Below are 18,286 nucleotides of genomic sequence, written 5' to 3'. Positions count from 1 at the left end.
TTTAATAGAGTTTAGAGCCTTTAACAAGGTAGTCCTCTCATAGGGTAGACCATTGTTGATGCTCAAACTTTGTAACCTTGACAAGTTACATATTGTTGTAGTGATAAATTGTGGGTGTCATCCCCACCCTAGTTTTACCTTCTCATTTTGGAGGGTTTCTGGGTGATCAAATATTGTGTCATCAATTTTCATGCAATTCTTTACTTTCATGTTAAATAGAGATGTTAAATGCATGTAATGATTTTAGTTAAAAGGTTTTATAGCTTAAATTTTGATACTTCTGATTCACACCCTCCCCCTTAGAAGTATTCTTCCTACTTGTAAATTTCAATAGATCATTGTATCTTTGGTCATGATCTTAGCTAACCTCTTTTGACTAAATTTCAATTCATTATATGAGGATGAGATTGAACTCATGTTCTTGCCCAATGTAATAACACTTGCTCTTATGTCTACATGTAACAATTCTAATGAACATAGAGCATCTACTGTAAAGAAATTAGAATCATACAATTACAAATAAAATAAATTAATGGCTTATAAAATTGTTTCTAGTTGTGTGATTGATGTAGAAAGCTTAGCTTGTCTATGTACAACTTCTTGTGAGATTTTCTCTAGCACTTTATGTTCCAGTTGTACACTAGAAATGTGTCCCACTCTAAACCCTTCTATCCAAATGATTCCATGAGTTTGGAATGCTTGGATACCATCTTAGAGCTCCCTATCCACAGAGTGCAAGAGAGTGTATTTCAAGTTCAAGGGCTCTTAGTTGAGCTTTCAAAATACTCTTCTTGCTAGTAAACCATGCAATGGGAGGTTCCAAAGACAAGATGCAAGAATGCAAATGTCCCAAGGAGTTCTTCAAGAATGCAATGCAACTAAAGATTAAAATAGAATGAATATGAAAAGTGCAACTATTCTAAGCATGGATGAGAGTGTTACAATACCATTATTAAGCTATGTGAGATTAAGCTACATGTAAAAATGAAAGCTAAGCTAAGCTAGAATGCCATGATGCCATGGATGAGAGAATGTAGACAAGAAATAGAAGTTCTAATGCAAGATGGAAGACTAAACTAGAATGGAAATGTGAGATGTAGCTATTCTAAGCATGGATGAGAGAATGTAGACAAGAAAGAGAAGTTCTCCACAAAGCTCCAAAGAAACCTATTAGAAAACTTGTAGCATAACAATATTCAAAATGAGGATGGATCGCTTTGAGGGGGAAAGCTCTCTCCCTTTTAAAGTTGTACGCATGGTAGAGATCAAGATGAAGATGGTGGATGATCAACGGTGGAATTTGAAAAGAAGAGTGATCCATGTGCACACACAAGTCAACCAATAGAATATAAGTTGACTTGTCATATAAGACAAAAGTCATAGAGCCTTTTCTTTTAATTGCAAAATAGAAAAAGGACTTTATGTGTGCACTTTAAGTGGGTTAGAAGAATGGGGTCTTTTATTTAATTAAAAGGGGACATGTTCTTTTAATAAAATAATGAACTTAGGATAGCATAGTCAAACTATAGGTTATAATCAAATAAATTGATTATTAGCAATTTGGTCTAGGTAAATGATTAAATTAATCTAGCCAAAATGTTGAAAAGGGGGCTAATAGTCTAGATGACCATTTTTAGGTGATTATATTTGCTCCTCTTTGACTAATGCGTGATCGATCTAGGAACACATTATGTCAAAGAAAAATCGAAGCCAAGTAGGCAGTGGTAGATATAGATGTCTGATTCCAAAGAATGAAATGCAGAAATAGATAGCAAGTCCTAAATGCACAGCCTGATAGCAGTAGTACTAAACACTAGGAAGATGATGTTAGGATCTAAAAAGAATTCTAACACCTAGCAAAGTGAATAGATCGCGAGCAAGTGATAAGATCAAACAAATGCTCCTAAGAAATAGATAGCTATAATAATCAGCAATAGAGTATTTTTGCCCCCTTGGGATCGAAATTGAAATGAGGTAAGAGAATGCAGAAACTAGATAGACATGAGAAAATTGATATATAGCAATGTCCGATATGACAGATAAATGATTAGAGCCCAAGAATGACTATAAAAAAATTGATAAAATGCCCCAATTTGACTAGAGTTGACCTTGAAGTATATAGCATAAAAATTAGGTCGAAACAAGTAGAAAGGTGATTTTAGACATGAAACAATGAATTGAAGTAGATATGAAGTATGGAAATGATGAAGACATGAAGAAATGAAGATGCCCCAGTGATGATTCAGAGATTAGACCTCAAAAGGTCAGCTAATTGCTCAGAAGAAAGTAGAATTTTAAAAGATAATTTTGACCATCAAAATGAACTCAAATTTGGATTTCAATCTCAAAAATGAATCTAGGATGTCGAAATTAGTTAAGAGGTCAAAACTTTATATAATGTGATGATAAGATAGAAAAGAGATGAAGCGAAAGATTAAGAAGGTGAAAAGACATGAACAAGAAGAAAGTAAAGAAATATATGAAAGGAGTTAGCTGATATGTCCACAAAAAAGATGAAGAGAGAGCTCTCCCCATATGCAAGAATGCAAGACTAATCTAGAAAATGAACCTAAAATGCAAGCTAATATGCAAAGTGGTTTACCAGCAAGAAGTGTATAACATTTAGACTCTTAATTTCATCATTGAGCATTTATTAGGGACATCATGAGATCATACAACCATCACTAGTATAACTATGGGGATATGAATATGATCGATATTAGATAGGTATGTGGAAATCCAATCTAAGCATCAGAGACATGTAAGTCAAGATAACTATGCGATTAGATTCCCTAAGTTTAATTTAGCAAGATTAACCTGTATCAAGGCATAAGCGCCAGGATAAACCCTAAGTGCGATCTTGCAAAATAGTCAAGGATAATACATTTTTAAGTCAAAATGTTGAATAGGAAAAGCATAAATGCTTACAACACTATAGACAAACAAAGTATACCCACAAGCAGAAATCAAGAAAATATGTCCCATGCCCCCAGTCTTCTAGTCAATGACATCCTCGAAAGACTATTAGGGAGGGAACACATGGCAAAGAAATCATCATAGACAACACACAAAGTAGATAAAGGTCATCATAACTCAGTCGTTTAAGTGTTAAAGTGTGTGTGTGTGTAAGTCACTTGGCCATTTCTTCAAGACTTGATTCTGATAGTGAGAAATATCGTGACATTGGAGACCGTAGGTAAACTATCTAAAAAATGTTGAAAAATACTTGATGTCAAGGTGGGGGAAGTGTTGATAAACACTATTTTGTGAGTTGTCAAAGAAACCCTAATGCACAAGAATACCTCAATAGGCTAAGTAACTATGCCCCCGAGACAAGGACAATAAACAATTCCAAGCTAGAAAATGTGTAGCGAAGTGGATGATTGAGATTGATAGACATAGGTGCAAGGGTTTCAAGTAGTGCCTATTTCCAGGTTTTCACCACTTGACATATTTTTTTCAGGACTTTTTTTCAATTTTTTTGTATTTTTCAAATTTTCAATTTTTTTTGGTGATACATCAAAGCACCTATTGCTAGGTTCTCACTAAGATGATCTTTTTGCAGGACATTTTTTGATTTTTAGGATTTTTTAGCATCATATATGATTTTTTGGATTTTTTAGAATAATTTAGAGATCACTAGTTCTCAAGAAAGATCACATCATTTTCTCCCAATGTCTAGCAAGGTGTAGGACATGATGGAGTAGAAAGTTGGTGGATAGACAAAGATGGATAAGAAAGAAGTATGAAGCAAGTGAAAGTGATCCTCAAGGATGCACTCCTCAAGAGTACCCAAGCTAGGGAAAGAGGTGAAATAGTCATATGAATCATATTTTGGATAAGAAATGGAAGTAATGAGAAAGATAACATGTAGGATAAGCGGTGAAGCCAACAAGTGTGATAGCATATAAGATAAGTGATGGAAGCCAATGTGTAAGATAGCATGAAAGCGTGTAATCCAAGAGAGTAGACATGTCAAGAGGCCTATGAGAACCATGTTTTATATATTGTGATAAAGACTTAGGGGTCAACTAGATAAGATAGTAATGGGATAGAGCAATAAGAATAAAGCTCCAGATAGAGGCTATGAGTGAATGGAAGAGCACAATAAAAAATCTAATGGATAAGATAGCCAATATGCAAAGATAGCTCAACAATGTCAAGATCAAAGAGAGAAGAGGGGATAGATGGATGATGGAAGAATTACGCATGATGCCTGTTTGCCAAGTTTCCATCATGGTACTTATCCAAGGTACCACAAGATGTAGTTTTCACCATAGGATGCATTTATTTCTCTTTACTTTTGTTACCAAGGTGCCACAAGAAGTAGTTTTCACCAAGGCATATTTTCTTTTTTCTTTTTTTCTTGCTTTTCTTTCTTTTTCTTTTTCTTTTTTGAATTTTTAGAAAGAGCTCAAGCTATTTGAATGTAGATAGTGCTCTGATAGAAAAGATAAGTCATGATAAGCCAAGATCATAGAAAGGTATGCTCAAAGATGTTGATAGGGTGATGAAAGAGAAATGGTAGTAGGAAGAATATATTGAGGATAAGAGTTCATTTATAGAAAGTAAGTGTAAGCTTTAGAGGATTTCATGAGGGTAGCTAAAATATTGGACAAAATCAACATTGACACACACCTTGAAGGGTATTGGAACAATGGAGGAATCATGGATGAAATAGCTTGAGATTTAGATGTATGAGGTGGTAGAAAAGATTTGGAAAAAAGTGGAGTGGAAGGTTTTGGAATATTTTTAGGAAGATTTTTGGAAGATGATGGAATGGAAGCCTTTGGAAGCTTGAATGTCAACTTTGAAGTATTTTCAATATTCAAGTCTTTTAAAAGAGACTTGGGAATCCATATAGCTTTAGATTTTCCTTTGGATACTTCAAAACACATTTCTTCAGTAATGGGTTTAGGAACCCATATTTTTTTTGATTTAGCTTTTATAATAGTGGACCTTTGTAGTCTCTTTTGTGCTTTCTCCTTCTTAGCATTCACATGTAGATTAGATGGGACATAGTGATCTTCATTTTTTAATGGATTCTTATGTTTATTCTCACTTTCGAAGGACTTGGGATTTGTGTATGAATAAGGATTATATGACTAGTTTAGATGTATAGATGGGTGAAAAGTCATCAAGGATGAGTGTCTTTGTTGATCTTGAGGTATTATAGGAGAGCTAGGGAATGAGCTAGGAGTGAATGTAGGAGATGGCGGAACACAAGGCCCCAATATGGATGGAAGGTTTGAATACTTTAGCTTAGATGGATAAGAACCAAGGATCAATTTAGAAGATGCAAAGGGATAGTGGGAAGGGATATCAACATCTTTAGAGTGAGAAACATGGTCAAACCCATCAATAGACTCATGAGTACCTTTGATAGGAACACAATTTTTAATAGAAGCACTTGAAGCTTGAGCACAATTTTGAAGTGGATGTGGAGAAGTAGAACATGAGGGGATGCTTTGATCTTGACAAGTAGCCTTGGATAGCATATGAAGAGAACTTTTCTCATAATTTTCAGTAAGCTCAAGGGAGATAATGGAAGTGGTATCTTCATCATACTTAGTAGGTGGACAAGATATAGGATATGGAGGGGAAAAATCTTGAAAGAGATGAAAGGGTGCTTGATCTTGATCTTTCTTGACATTTATAGCTTTTTCTTTTTGAGAGTCCTCTTGACATGGAGCCACTTCTAAGGACAAGAGAGAATGAAGAGTGAATGGAGTAGTGCTTGGATTAGGCATAGTAGTGCATGAAGGTTGAGGATTTTTAGGATTAGTAGCATGGAAAAGGTTTGTAGCCAAGTGAAGGTTAGCTTGAGTTTCTTTTAGAGGTAGCCCTTGAGGATACACATAGTCAATATGGAAAGCATTAGGTTCTTTATTTGATGGAAGCATGTTGGAAATCTTTGAAGTGTTGGGAGATGCACGAGTGTTGGAAGAAGTGGAGCTATCAAGGAAACCATCACTAGACATAGGTTCATTAATATGATCTTTCTCAAGAAAAGTATCCTCATCACATGAATCATTAAAGGTATCAATAATTCCATTATCAATAAGATCTTGGATTTTATGGTTTAGCTCAATACAATCTGAAGTACTATGCTCATTATGTTAATGATAAGCACAATAGATATCCAAGAATGGGTTTCCATATGAGCTAGACTTAGGTAACATGATGATCTTATTACCGAAAAGTTTTTGCAAAGTGTCATCAAAAGAATCTTCCAAGGGAGAAAAAGTTCTATTAGAAGTATGTCTAGGATCTTCTTGTTGTTTCTCAAGTGAATAAAATGCATTCATGTCTTCATCATTATCTTGGTCAAAGATAAGTCCATCATGAAATTTTGGAATAGGCTCAAAGTAGGTATCACTTGCTTGTCCTCTAAAGAGATCTTTAGATCTAGAAGATGAAGACATTTGATGTCTTGAAGTAGAGCATGTAGACCTAGAAGAAGAGGATGACGTCAAAGAAGGTGACTCATATGCATATAAAGACCTTAAGGAAGATTCATGTAATGATGCAATCTTCTCCTCTAACCTTTTCTCCAGTTTAGACTTCATTTTTGTCATGCGCTTAGAGAGATGAAGGTAAGAAAGATCATTTGTCTCTTCTAGTTCTTTGTATTGTGCATATAGATCTTGAAACTCTTTAGTGACATGGAGGATATCATGATCATCTAGATTCAGTTGAAGTTTGGTAGCACAAGGTTTAGATACCATATTTTTAGATGCAAAGCCAAGCATAATAGAGCCTAGAAGATAACTTGATGTTGAAACTATAGGAGGTAGAGTGTTCACTTGCCAAGATAGTAGAGAGAGATTAAAGTGACTTGTCAAACAATATGTCCAAGAAACTTACGACATGAATGAATCAAGTCAATAGCTAGGCAAGATGCAAAAATAGCCAAATAGATAGAGCAAGTAGGGTGACAAGTGAACAACTTTCCCAACCCAAGAGTGTAGTCAAGAAACCAAGGTAACCATTTTAGCAAAAGGATAACTAGAAAGCATGCATAGACCATGAAGACAAAAAGACCAAGAACACTAAGACCAAAGAGCCACTTTAAGCATGTTTAAGCACTAGAGACATAGAAAATAAAAATCAAATGATGAGACTCCCCTTAGCAAGCAACACAAGAAAAATGTTAAGACTTGATGCTTTGACTTGGTTGACAAAGTTTGACAATAATTGATAGCATAGCAAGTTTGATGTTCAAAAGCAATTTCTTTCCAAGCAAGATAGTGACACATGGAGTAGTCTTCAAACAATCAAGCAAGGGACAAAGCAACCTTGCATGATACAAGCATATGTGAGGTCTTAAAAGAAATCCCTAGAATTATCGTTATGTGTATGTTCAAAAGAGTTTCACAAGTATACCACATTTGAGAACACATCAAGCAATATCTACCTAAAGGACATGGTTCATTACTCAACAACTTGGCCCACGCTTGATGCTCCTTCACCTCACAGAAAGTGGTTTCCCACAAGAGATATTGGTTTTTTCATGGAAGTGCCATAAGCACAACCAAGGGAACACATATGGTGAGTGTAAAATCTTGGGGTGATCCAGATAGTCCACTAAGATCGATCCTTGCACCAAGAAGTTGAGTGGCTAAAAAAGGGTAGTTACTAAATTAGGGTGTTTAGATAGGGCTTCTATTCATAGTGTTCCTCTTACTCCCAATTACAGGACACCTCACCTTGCGATGATTAATCGATCTCGTGATCACAAGAGTACCTTAAGCATTCTTGCCTAGTAATCTCCTTATGGTCAAAATCCCATAAGCGATCACACTAGGCAAAGAAAAAAACTACATATACCAAAGTTTTGTGCCCTTGATAGCCTTGAGTTTATAGTGGGTTGGAAGAGCCAAGTAATCGGCTTGTCCCCACTTGGGTCATTCCTCTCAGGTTGTTCGAGAGCAGGCCCTCTAAAGGATTCTAACTACACAAAGAGTGGATCAAGTTTCGAAAGTCAAGATTTTTGATTCACCACAAGGGTAAAGAGCATACTCTCCTATTCCAATTGTTTTCTCTCAAACACACTAGGAAGATTCAGTTACCCCTTGCTTTTGAAACCAAATGGCAAGTCAAGATTTCTGATTCACCACAAGGGTGAAGAGCATACTCTCCTATTACCAAAAGACTCCAATCACAAGTTTTATGTGCCTATGAAAAATGAACAATTAGTCAATGCCACACATGAAAACAAAAAAGCAAGAAATTTTGGATTTTTATGCTTTGGGCAGCCTTGCAAACAATGTTAGTAGCCCTTGCACATTTGAAGCTTTGACATGCATTCTTTTTATGCAATGTTTCAATTTTTTTCATAAGGATGGCAACCTATAATCACAACTTGTTAGCACCAAAAGTTAGTGTGAAATAACATAAAAATTTGCAATAAAAAGTGGTTAGTTTCCTCAAAAATCCAATTTATCTTCCAACCAAGTGCATGCAAAGAAAGTGCAAGTTAATCACAAATGCTCTCATTTTTACTCTTTGATTTTGAACTAGTCAACAAGATTGGACTTGTTTGCTATGATTTCATATCCAAAAAAAGAAATGAAAAGAAGAGATCCCTACTAAAAATTAGAGAGCTTTCCAAAAATGTAAGAAATTTTAAAAAAATCTTCATTTGCTCCCTAGAGATCGATTTTGTCAAAATAGACCAGATTTATCAAATCAAGTTTTTGATCCCTAATATGACCACAAAATTCAAAACACAAAGAGAGTACCCCTCTTATAATTCAAAAATATTTTTTAAAATGTAAGTTTTTCTGAAAAATGCACTGATTTGTGATAAAAAATGACTTTTTATGAAAAAGAAAGAATAAATCATAACTCCTAAAAATCACGTCAAAATTTTCTAAAAATTGGACTGAGACATTTTGAATACATACTTAACCTAAAAAAATTTCTTTAGAACCAAACTCCAAGTGGTTTAAAAGATATGATCAAATTTTTAAACCAACTAGATTTTTGGCCTTCAAACCAATCTACTTATGGGTTGGCCTTAAAACCAAAGTGATAATTCTACAAAAGCACTTGAATAGATCCAATATGCTGCTCTAAAAAATTATAGATAAGAAATGAAAGCAAATGGAGCTAGAAACTTGATTCAAGCCCCACGGTGGGTGCCAAAAATGTACACTAGAAATGTGTCCCACTCTAAACCCTTCTATCCAAATGATTCCATGAGTTTGGAATGCTTGGATGCCGTCTTAGAGGTCCCTATCCACAGAGTGCAAGAGAGTGTATTTCAAGTTCAAGGGCTCTCAGTTGAGCTTTCAAAATACTCTTCTTGCTAGTAAACCATGCAATGGGAGGTTCCAAAGACAAGATGCAAGAATGCAAATGTCCCAAGGAGTTCTTCAAGAATGCAATGCAACTAAAGATTAAACTAGAATGAATATGAAAAGTGTAGCTATTATAAGCATGGATGAGAGTGTTACAATACCATTATTAAGCTATGTGAGATTAAGCTACATGTAAAAATGAAAGCTAAGATAAGCTAGAATGCCATGATGCCATGGATGAGAGAATGTAGACAAGAAATAGAAGTTCTAATGCAAGATGGAAGACTAAACTAGAATGGAAATGCGAGATGCAGCTATTCTAAGCATGGATGAGAGAATGTAGATAAGAAAGAGAAGTTCTTCACAAAGCTCCAAAGAAACTTATTAGAAAACCTGTAGCATAACAATATTCAAAATGAGGATGAATCGATTTGAGGGAGAAAGCTCTCTCCCTTTTAAAGTCATACAAATGGTAGAGATCAAGATGAAGATGGTGGATGATCAACGGTGGAATTTGAAAAGAGGAGTGATCCATGTGCACACACAAGTCAATAATAGAATATAAGTTGACTTGTCATATAAGACAAAAGTCACAAAGTCTTTTCTTTTAATTGCAAAATAGAAAAAGGACTTTATGTGTGCACTTTAAGTGGGTTAGAAGAATGGGGTCTTTTATTTAATTAAAATGGAACATGTTCTTTTAATCAAATAATGAACTTAGGATAGCATAGTCAAACTATAGGTTATAATCAAATAAATTGATTATTAGCAATTTGGTCTAGGTAAATGATTAAATTAATCTAGCCAAAATGTTGAAAAGGGGGCTAATAGTCTAGATGACCATTTTTAGGTGATTACACCAATCTCCTTTCATACCATTATAATAATTTGTCATTGGTCTCTATGTCATCTGTCTAAATCGTATCAACTAAATATACTAGCTGATCTAAAATTGTATGTTGATTATTCAAATCTATGATCTCAAATGTATCTACAAAATATATCTGACAATATGTAATACCTGCCTTCTCTTCTACTCTCTTTTTGATTTCTCCTACTTTTCCTTATGACTCAACAAGGTTTGTAGCTCTTGCATTTTTTCAAGTGTGAGATTGTTCAAATCATACATAGGTAATGTGATTACCTCATCAAGGCTTACTAACTCATCATCCTCACCTAAATGAGTCACATCTTGAGATCATGAGGATGTAGCACTTGGTAGTGATAATTACAACTATTTCCCCTTGTCACTTGATCTCAATCCTAGCTATTGCACTAGTGTAGAAATCACCTATTGCATAGTTGTCATAGTTGTATGTTCTAGAACCTTTGCACTCAACAATTGAATAAGATCTTGAGTAGCCTCTTTCTCTTTTTATGTTACTTCTTCTTCTACTGATTTAGTGAATGTGTCTTTTTCAAAAATTACCTCTTTTTGCAAAATAGGCATACAAGTTAATGGTGTAAATACAATAAAAGCCTTTCCAAGTTCGTCAAAACTTCTATACTTTGTAATTGACGTCACATCAATATCATTAGTATTCTTATTTTCAAGCTTTGGAAATCTATAATCTATAAAAAAATTGGGTTAGTACAAAGCTTTTCTAAATCTATCATTAAAATTTTAATATCCTCTTCTGTTAGTATAATCAAATTTAGTGGAGTAGTGTTAGTGTCATCTTCTATTATGGAAGTCTCTTTCTATTCACACTAAATGACACATTCCTATCTCTCCTCAATCAGCTTGCTTTTAGTCATCTTCAAATTCTATTTGGCCTTGGCCTTCCCTCATGTCCATAGATGAAGTATGCAACCCAAATTCTTCTTTCCATATCAAAATTCTATCTTTATCAACTTTGTGAGTTTTATTTTTCAAAATATTGTATGCTCTATCTCTTGGAATAAACTTCTTTACAAAATATTTAAGGGCTATAGACATATGAGTCTTCCCCAAAATTGGCATAGCTTATGACAATGTTGTCTCTCCTATTTGTTTCTTGGTGGACAATGCCCACTTCCACTTTGTATCCACTCTTTTATAGAATCCCACTAGAAATCTAGCTCCCAATTCCAAGGGTGTATGCCTGAACTTGATCATCATGTCAATCATAGCTCCTTCAAGCTTAACTTAATCATAATTATTCAAAGAGTTGTAATGAATATCTTTGAATACCATAACACTTTTTAATTCTCTTAATTTATCACATATGTGATCCACAATTGTTGGATGGCATCTCTTCACTATTTGAAGTTTGTTGGGTTCATTAGACTCAGTTTTCTCATCATCTTCCTCCTCCTCTTGTGCTATGATTAGTTTTCTCCTCAAATTTTCTTGTATTGGATACTTTTTTATTTTATTTAGTTTCCTCTTCCTTGATGGACTTCCTAGAAGTGGGTTGCGATATTGGTTTCCTAGTTATGATCACCTTTCCTTTTGAATTTTGAGGTGTCACTATTACTTGCATGTCATTCTTTAGGCTGGCCTTTACCTTAGGCTCAATAAAAAAAATCTTTTTCTACTTGGTAGCCTTAGGCTTTACAACAACAAGTTCTTTTTCTTTTCCTTCCTTGGCCTCTATAGGTTGTCCAAACCTTTCTCCTTCTTCCTTATTTCCACCCTCAACAATCTTTCTTTTTCTTTTCTTTCGTTCTTTGGGTGTGCTAGATTCAATAGTAAGCATGGCAATTATAGTTTCATTTATTCCAAATTTCTTAGCACTTTCATCTATGTTTTTTGTCAAAAGTAAAATGACTACTATAGTGACCTCGTCTACATTTACTTTGTAGGGCATTGGCCTTAGTTGTGCTACCCTTGGAAAAACTACTTGAGCATATACAAAATTTGTATTTACAATAAAACATACTTCATCATAGTATATATCTATAGCTGACTTAGGAATCGTCATTTTGTTCCTCTTCTTTACTTGAATTCAAAATAGTTGTCCATTATTTCTTCAAACTTTTCTCCCAATCTACTAATTAAATCACTAATTTGCTCCATGGCTATTCTATTTCTATCACAAGAAATTGTTCCAATAGTAGGAAAAGAGTTTTGTACATAAAAAAATAGACTAATTAATAAATATCCAAACTTACAAGAGGTATTCTTCACTTTCCTCTCTACCTCTAAAATCTTTGTAAGTTGGTGAAGTTACAGATCATAAGAATTATCCTTCTTCACAATTTTGTATCCCAAATCCACTTCTACACAAGGTACACTATTCAACATGCTAGATTGATAAAGTTTGTGTGCAATCACATGAACAAAAAATTCAACTAATGGGTCCTCAATTCCATCAATTGACATATCATGACCATTCCACTTTTCCTTGGTTAATTTTTCAATTTCATTCTTTTTTCTACTTCTTATACTCTTCCATCAATTCAAGGTAGGGCACCTAGTTACCTTACAAATGATAGCCTTATTTATCTTGATTGACCCACCTCCTAACCATATTTCCATATCATGAATGCAGTTGAGCACAATCTTTATCCATTCAACTTTAAAAACCTTTGGAAATTGTAAGGCATAAGTAAGCCCTTTCTTGAAAATAATCTTGTATTCATCCTTTAGGATTCCATCAACACATAGCTTGTCACAAGCTTCTCTAATCTCAAAATATACGATTTCTCCTATTTGCATATACAACATGATCTTATATCTTGAATAGTCAAAACTCTAGGAAGAATTGATGATAAATCCGTAATAACATCAACAATTTTTTCAAGGTTAACTAAATTTCTAAAGTTAGGTGGAGGACTTTGATCATTTCTTATGATTTGTACATTGTTGTCCTTCAACATTTCACTTCTAGATGCCATTATGAACTAGGGTTTTAAAAAAAATCCTTTTAAAATTTCTCCACTGAACATTTAACTTGATATAGAGAGTAATACTTACTTTGTTTCACAAAATTTGTTGATAAACTGCTATGATTCTTTTGCACTGGTCACTAAAATTACTTCAATCACCTTGAAATCTTCTCGTAAACTCTTTTGATCACTTGGTGAATGAAAATGAATATCCAAGTTTGATAAATACCTTAAAAATTTTATTCTATGTTTATATTAAATGTATTTGTAATTGGTTGGTGTATGACATCTAGCTCGGTCTCCATTTCAGCTTGATCAAGGTTACTCACTAAATCATAACTAATTCATTCAATATATTACCTTCCTTGATCACTTAGTCTATATTGTGAATCTTGGTCAATACATATTGTACCACTGATGCTCGATACTCTATGATTTCCTTTTTTTTTCTTTTAGTTCTTAATGCATCTTCTATTTATGCAGATATGAACCTTTATAACTTTTATATTAGGAACTCACATAAAATATAACATTGAGAATTTAGTTCCTACATACCTTTTTTTTTTTTTTTTTAATGAGATGTGGTGTGATCACCTAGTCCATTAGATTGGGTGATCATAGTTTATTCTATTCTACTACTTCCAACTCTTACCATCTCTATCCATGTTTTCTTTCCTTTAGGTTTTTCACTTCTATTACTTGGTGCTGGTGTTTCAGTTTTGCAATTTCTACTGATGTGTCCAACTTTGAGAAACTAAAACATATTATTTCTCCATTTAGCCATTTTTTGTAATTTCCTCTAAAATGTGTTTTGATGTAATTCTTTGGAATGTGTCCATATTGTCTACAATAGTGACAACTGTACCATGTATTGTAATCCCAATTGTAGAAATCACCTTTCCTTGATGTATGATTTTGTTTTTCAGGTAACAAATTTGACTTTTCTTGAATCTAAACTCATGAGTACTACATCCATACTTTTGACAATTGTAGCAATGACCTTGGAATTTAAATACCTTCCTAGTTGAGTCATTTTTCTTTGATCTACATTCATGTTCTTGATGTCCTTCTTTCTTGCAATTAAAAAAAATACCACTTTGTTTAGGTTTAGGAGTTTTCTTACCATTTTTGCTTCTGCAAATGTTGGTTGTATGACCAATTTTCCCACAGTAATTTCCTGTAGGTCTACCTTTGGGTCTTATATTCCTTTTTTCTTCGCTTTTGGATGATTCTCCTTCTTCATTAGATGAAGAGTGCTTGTTTTATCCAAATCCAAAGGTGTCTTTTGTTCTAGGTGACCTTAACAATTCTTCAAAGAATTTGATTACTTCATTTTCTTTGTTCAATATCTCCACAAGTTCCTTTTCATGCTTCACCTCACTTTTTAGTTTCTCATTTTGTAACCTTAGATTTATGATCTCCAAATCCTTTCACTTTTCTTATTGATTTGCAATTACAAATTGATTTATCATATCTAGCTGATTATTCGTAAGATTTTATACTTCAAATTATCTCTCTTCAAATATGATAGCCATCTATCTTTCTTCTTCTTTGGTCATGAGCTTGTCTTCCATTTCTTTTTCCTTTTGTTTCATTGCTTCACATAGTGTAATTGATTGAATTTCTTGTTCTATCTTGAGATATTTTGCTTCCTTTGATAGAGACCTATTCTTCTCTAATAATTTTGTGAATGCTTCATCATTATTACCAGTCTTTCCAGTATCAACTAGTCCTATGTCAACTTCTTTGTATTGAGTGTCATTTTGTTGAATAGCTATATCTTTATTTCTTTTTAGGATTTTGCTTAGCTCCTCTTTTGCTTCTTTTAATTGTTACAATATGATATGGATTTCAATCATTTGGTTCTCAATGATTTTTCCCATCTTATACACTTTCATCTCCATGATCTATTCCTCTTAAGATATTAGGCTTCCTGATAAGAGAACTAATCTCTAATACCAATTGTTGGAATGAGTTAATGGGAAAAAAGATGGGGGGGGGGTGTGAATCATAATCTCATACTTTTGACTTTAAAACCAATTTAATGATTTCACTCCTAATCCATCACATTTAATAGATCTACCATTAAAACTATAATATTGAAACACAAATGAAATATATCACATCCATAAAGATTTCAACACATAACATAATGATTTGGTAACCCAAAAACACTTCAAGTTGAAGGTAAAACTAGGGTGGGGATGAAACCTACAAATCTTTACTATTGCAACAATAAAGTTAACTTGTTAGGGTTACAATGTTTGAGTATAAGATACAATCTACCCTATGAGGGGTCTACCCTTTTAAAATCTTTAGAGACTATTAGGTCTCACATTGTTAAAGGATATTACATTCACAATGAAGTAAGGACTCTATTAGGAGGTTTTCATAGGTCTATTAAAACCACTTTGTTAAGAGATTTATCCTATCTCATTAACAATAATTGATGCATACACTTGGTCATATCTTCCTTAATAGATGCATACTAATTAATACACATATAGATTCAAGGGTTATAATCCTCCTTAAATAGATTTTATATGAAGGTTCTAGATCTTGATCGATGGTTTATAGTGTTAGAGTATAATTAATTTACTAATTATTTATTCTATTTACTTAAGCTTACTTAGGTAAATGCATTTATTAATTAGTTGTAGTCTATGAGTTTGTCATAAGTTGTTGACAATATGGGAGTTTTTTCTCTCCTAAGTCATACTTATCCTCTCACATTGTTCGAGGACTTTCCACCTTATGTGGATGTATGCTTAGTTGTCACAATTATCTCCTAGCATCTTCTAGCTCGTTCTGAAAGATTCCAAGAGCTCTTTATATTCGAGCTTCCTATTTGTATTTTCATCACTTCTTGCATATTGTAAATACATTTTCTCTTGTGTTTCAATATCTTGTGGTCTCTCTCATGTCCGTTTAGGGTTTTTTCCTAGCTCCGCACTCTTCCTTCCTTGGCTTCTCTTTGATAGGTTTTTGCATGCAGGTGATCTTGGGCATCTTCGGAGTTGGATTTCATCAACTCCAACATGGTATCAGAGCCTCCCTGCTACTGCTTTGTTGAAGGATTTTTGAAGCCATGATTTGAAGTCACAAACCCTAGCTTGTTTGTGTATTTTTTCTTCAAATTAGAGGATCTGCAATTTTTTAGAGCACCTTCAGCCCAAATAGATGCCCCCATTGGATTTGGAAGATCATTTTTAACTAGGATTCATATAAATGTTATCATTTTTGGAGACAGAGTTTCAGGAGGCAAATTTTTTTTGCTTGCAGGCTTCTGTATAGATTGTACAGATGAATTTTGAGCCAAAAAAATTAAAAAAAATTGTTTTCGAGCATGTAGCCACAACGTCGTAGGGCGACCACCACTGCACCACTATGGAGCCACCGCTATTCCTCCCATAGCAGTCACAGCCAGTTGCACCACCGCGATAGCACCACAACCCAGCCGCTACCCGCAAGACACCTAGGCACCGCCCCTCCTGCACCTCCGCCTGTCAAGCTCCTCCTATGCTTGGCTCCTTGTCCGCTCTACCAATTCCAATGCCACTCTGCTTCACTCGTAGACTCAATGCCAACAACTATGCATAGTTAGCAGTCTGTCAATTTTTTAAGCCACTGTCTATGTGACATGTGGTAGGGCTGCCACGTGGCCCCTGCCACATCAGCATTTTGCCACATGGCTACCACATGTCATTCTTTTTTTTGGTAATGACCACGTGGCCATCAATTTTAAACTCATTGTTTACTAATGTTAGCATGACATCATCAGCATCTTAGCCCTTGCACCTCTCTAGGGTCAGTTTTGGACCTACTTGTAGTTTTTTGGCCATAACTTGAGCATACGACAGTATTTTTTTGATCTAAAAGAAGCACTAGAAGGCTGGTTCCAAGACGCAGACATTGGTATAGTTATTTTTAGGTTTTGATGCCTTTTCATTGCCTATTTTTGTAGTCAAAGTCCAAAGTTATATTTTTTACTCTAGCAAGCATATCTTTTGCGTCCCATGTCAATTTTTTGAAAACTTTATATTTTTGAAAAGCTGGTTATGTTATCTTTTCATAAATGTGGTCCATTTTTTTAGTTTTTGGACCATGCTCTTTCTATCATATTTTTAGCATTTTTACTATATGGTGGATATCTTGAGTGTTTTAGGCCTGAGGATCATTTTCCTGGCATGGTTTCCTTTGTTTTAGGCTGTACTTTATTTTGTTATAGCTTGTTTTTAGTTTTGATCATTATAGCTATTATTTTGAAGCACTTTTATGTATCACACTGAGATAAAGTGTCACTCTTGCATTCTAGGGGTCATGAACATTATTTTGAGCCAATTGTACATGCACTATTTTCATAAAGCAACATGGGGGGGATAGTTGTTTGTTGTTTTAGGCATTCTCTCTTTGTCAAGTAAATGTCCCTTCCATGACATTAGCACCATGTAGCATCAGTTTGACCATGTCTTTATGAATGTCTGTACCTCTTCCTCTCTTGTCATTCTTGGTTCGTCTAGAGGAGGCTTTGGCCCACCTTCTTAGTTGCCTATCATCTCACCCCATCTACATTAAGGGGGGGTTATGTTGTTGTTCTAATGCATCCATGGTTTGATGGTTCAATAGTGTGAACTATGTATTCAGTGGTTGATCCTATGTACAAGGCAATTGCAGTGGCTGGCTACCTATGCATTTCGATGACATGGATCATCTACCATATAGACATGCTCAGTTCGTGCCTTCTTCTTCCATGGAGGTTCTTCAGATCAGTAGTTTCGCAGATTTGTAGCTTCTTCTTGCTTTAGTGATGCTCTTCATGATCACTCCTTATTCCTATTTTAGGGGACATTTCCCTAGTTGGAGGCTTCTTCAGTTCTTCACTAGGTTTTTTATCTCTTTTTGGAGAAGGGTTTTTCCCATTGGGTTTTCTCCTTTGCTCTAGTTATAGAGATTGCATCCTTTGCATTGTACATGGGTACCTAACATGGCCTCATTGCTAGGACCCATTCTGCATTTTTGCATTTCTTAGTTTTGTGAGCTTAAGGCATTTCCCTAAGTTGCACTTAAGAGGGGGTGTTAGAGTAAATAATTAATTTACTAATTATTTATTCTATTTACTTAAGCCTACTTAGGTAAATGCATTTATTAATTAGTTGTAGTCTAAGATT

Source organism: Cupressus sempervirens, chromosome 10 (assembly GCF_028749045.1).
Source record: "Cupressus sempervirens isolate cs-2001-9-10 chromosome 10, ASM2874904v1, whole genome shotgun sequence".
NCBI classification, from domain to species: domain Eukaryota; kingdom Viridiplantae; phylum Streptophyta; class Pinopsida; order Cupressales; family Cupressaceae; genus Cupressus; species Cupressus sempervirens.
The sequence above is the reverse complement of the archived record's forward strand: the minus strand, read 5'-3'. Positions refer to the sequence as shown.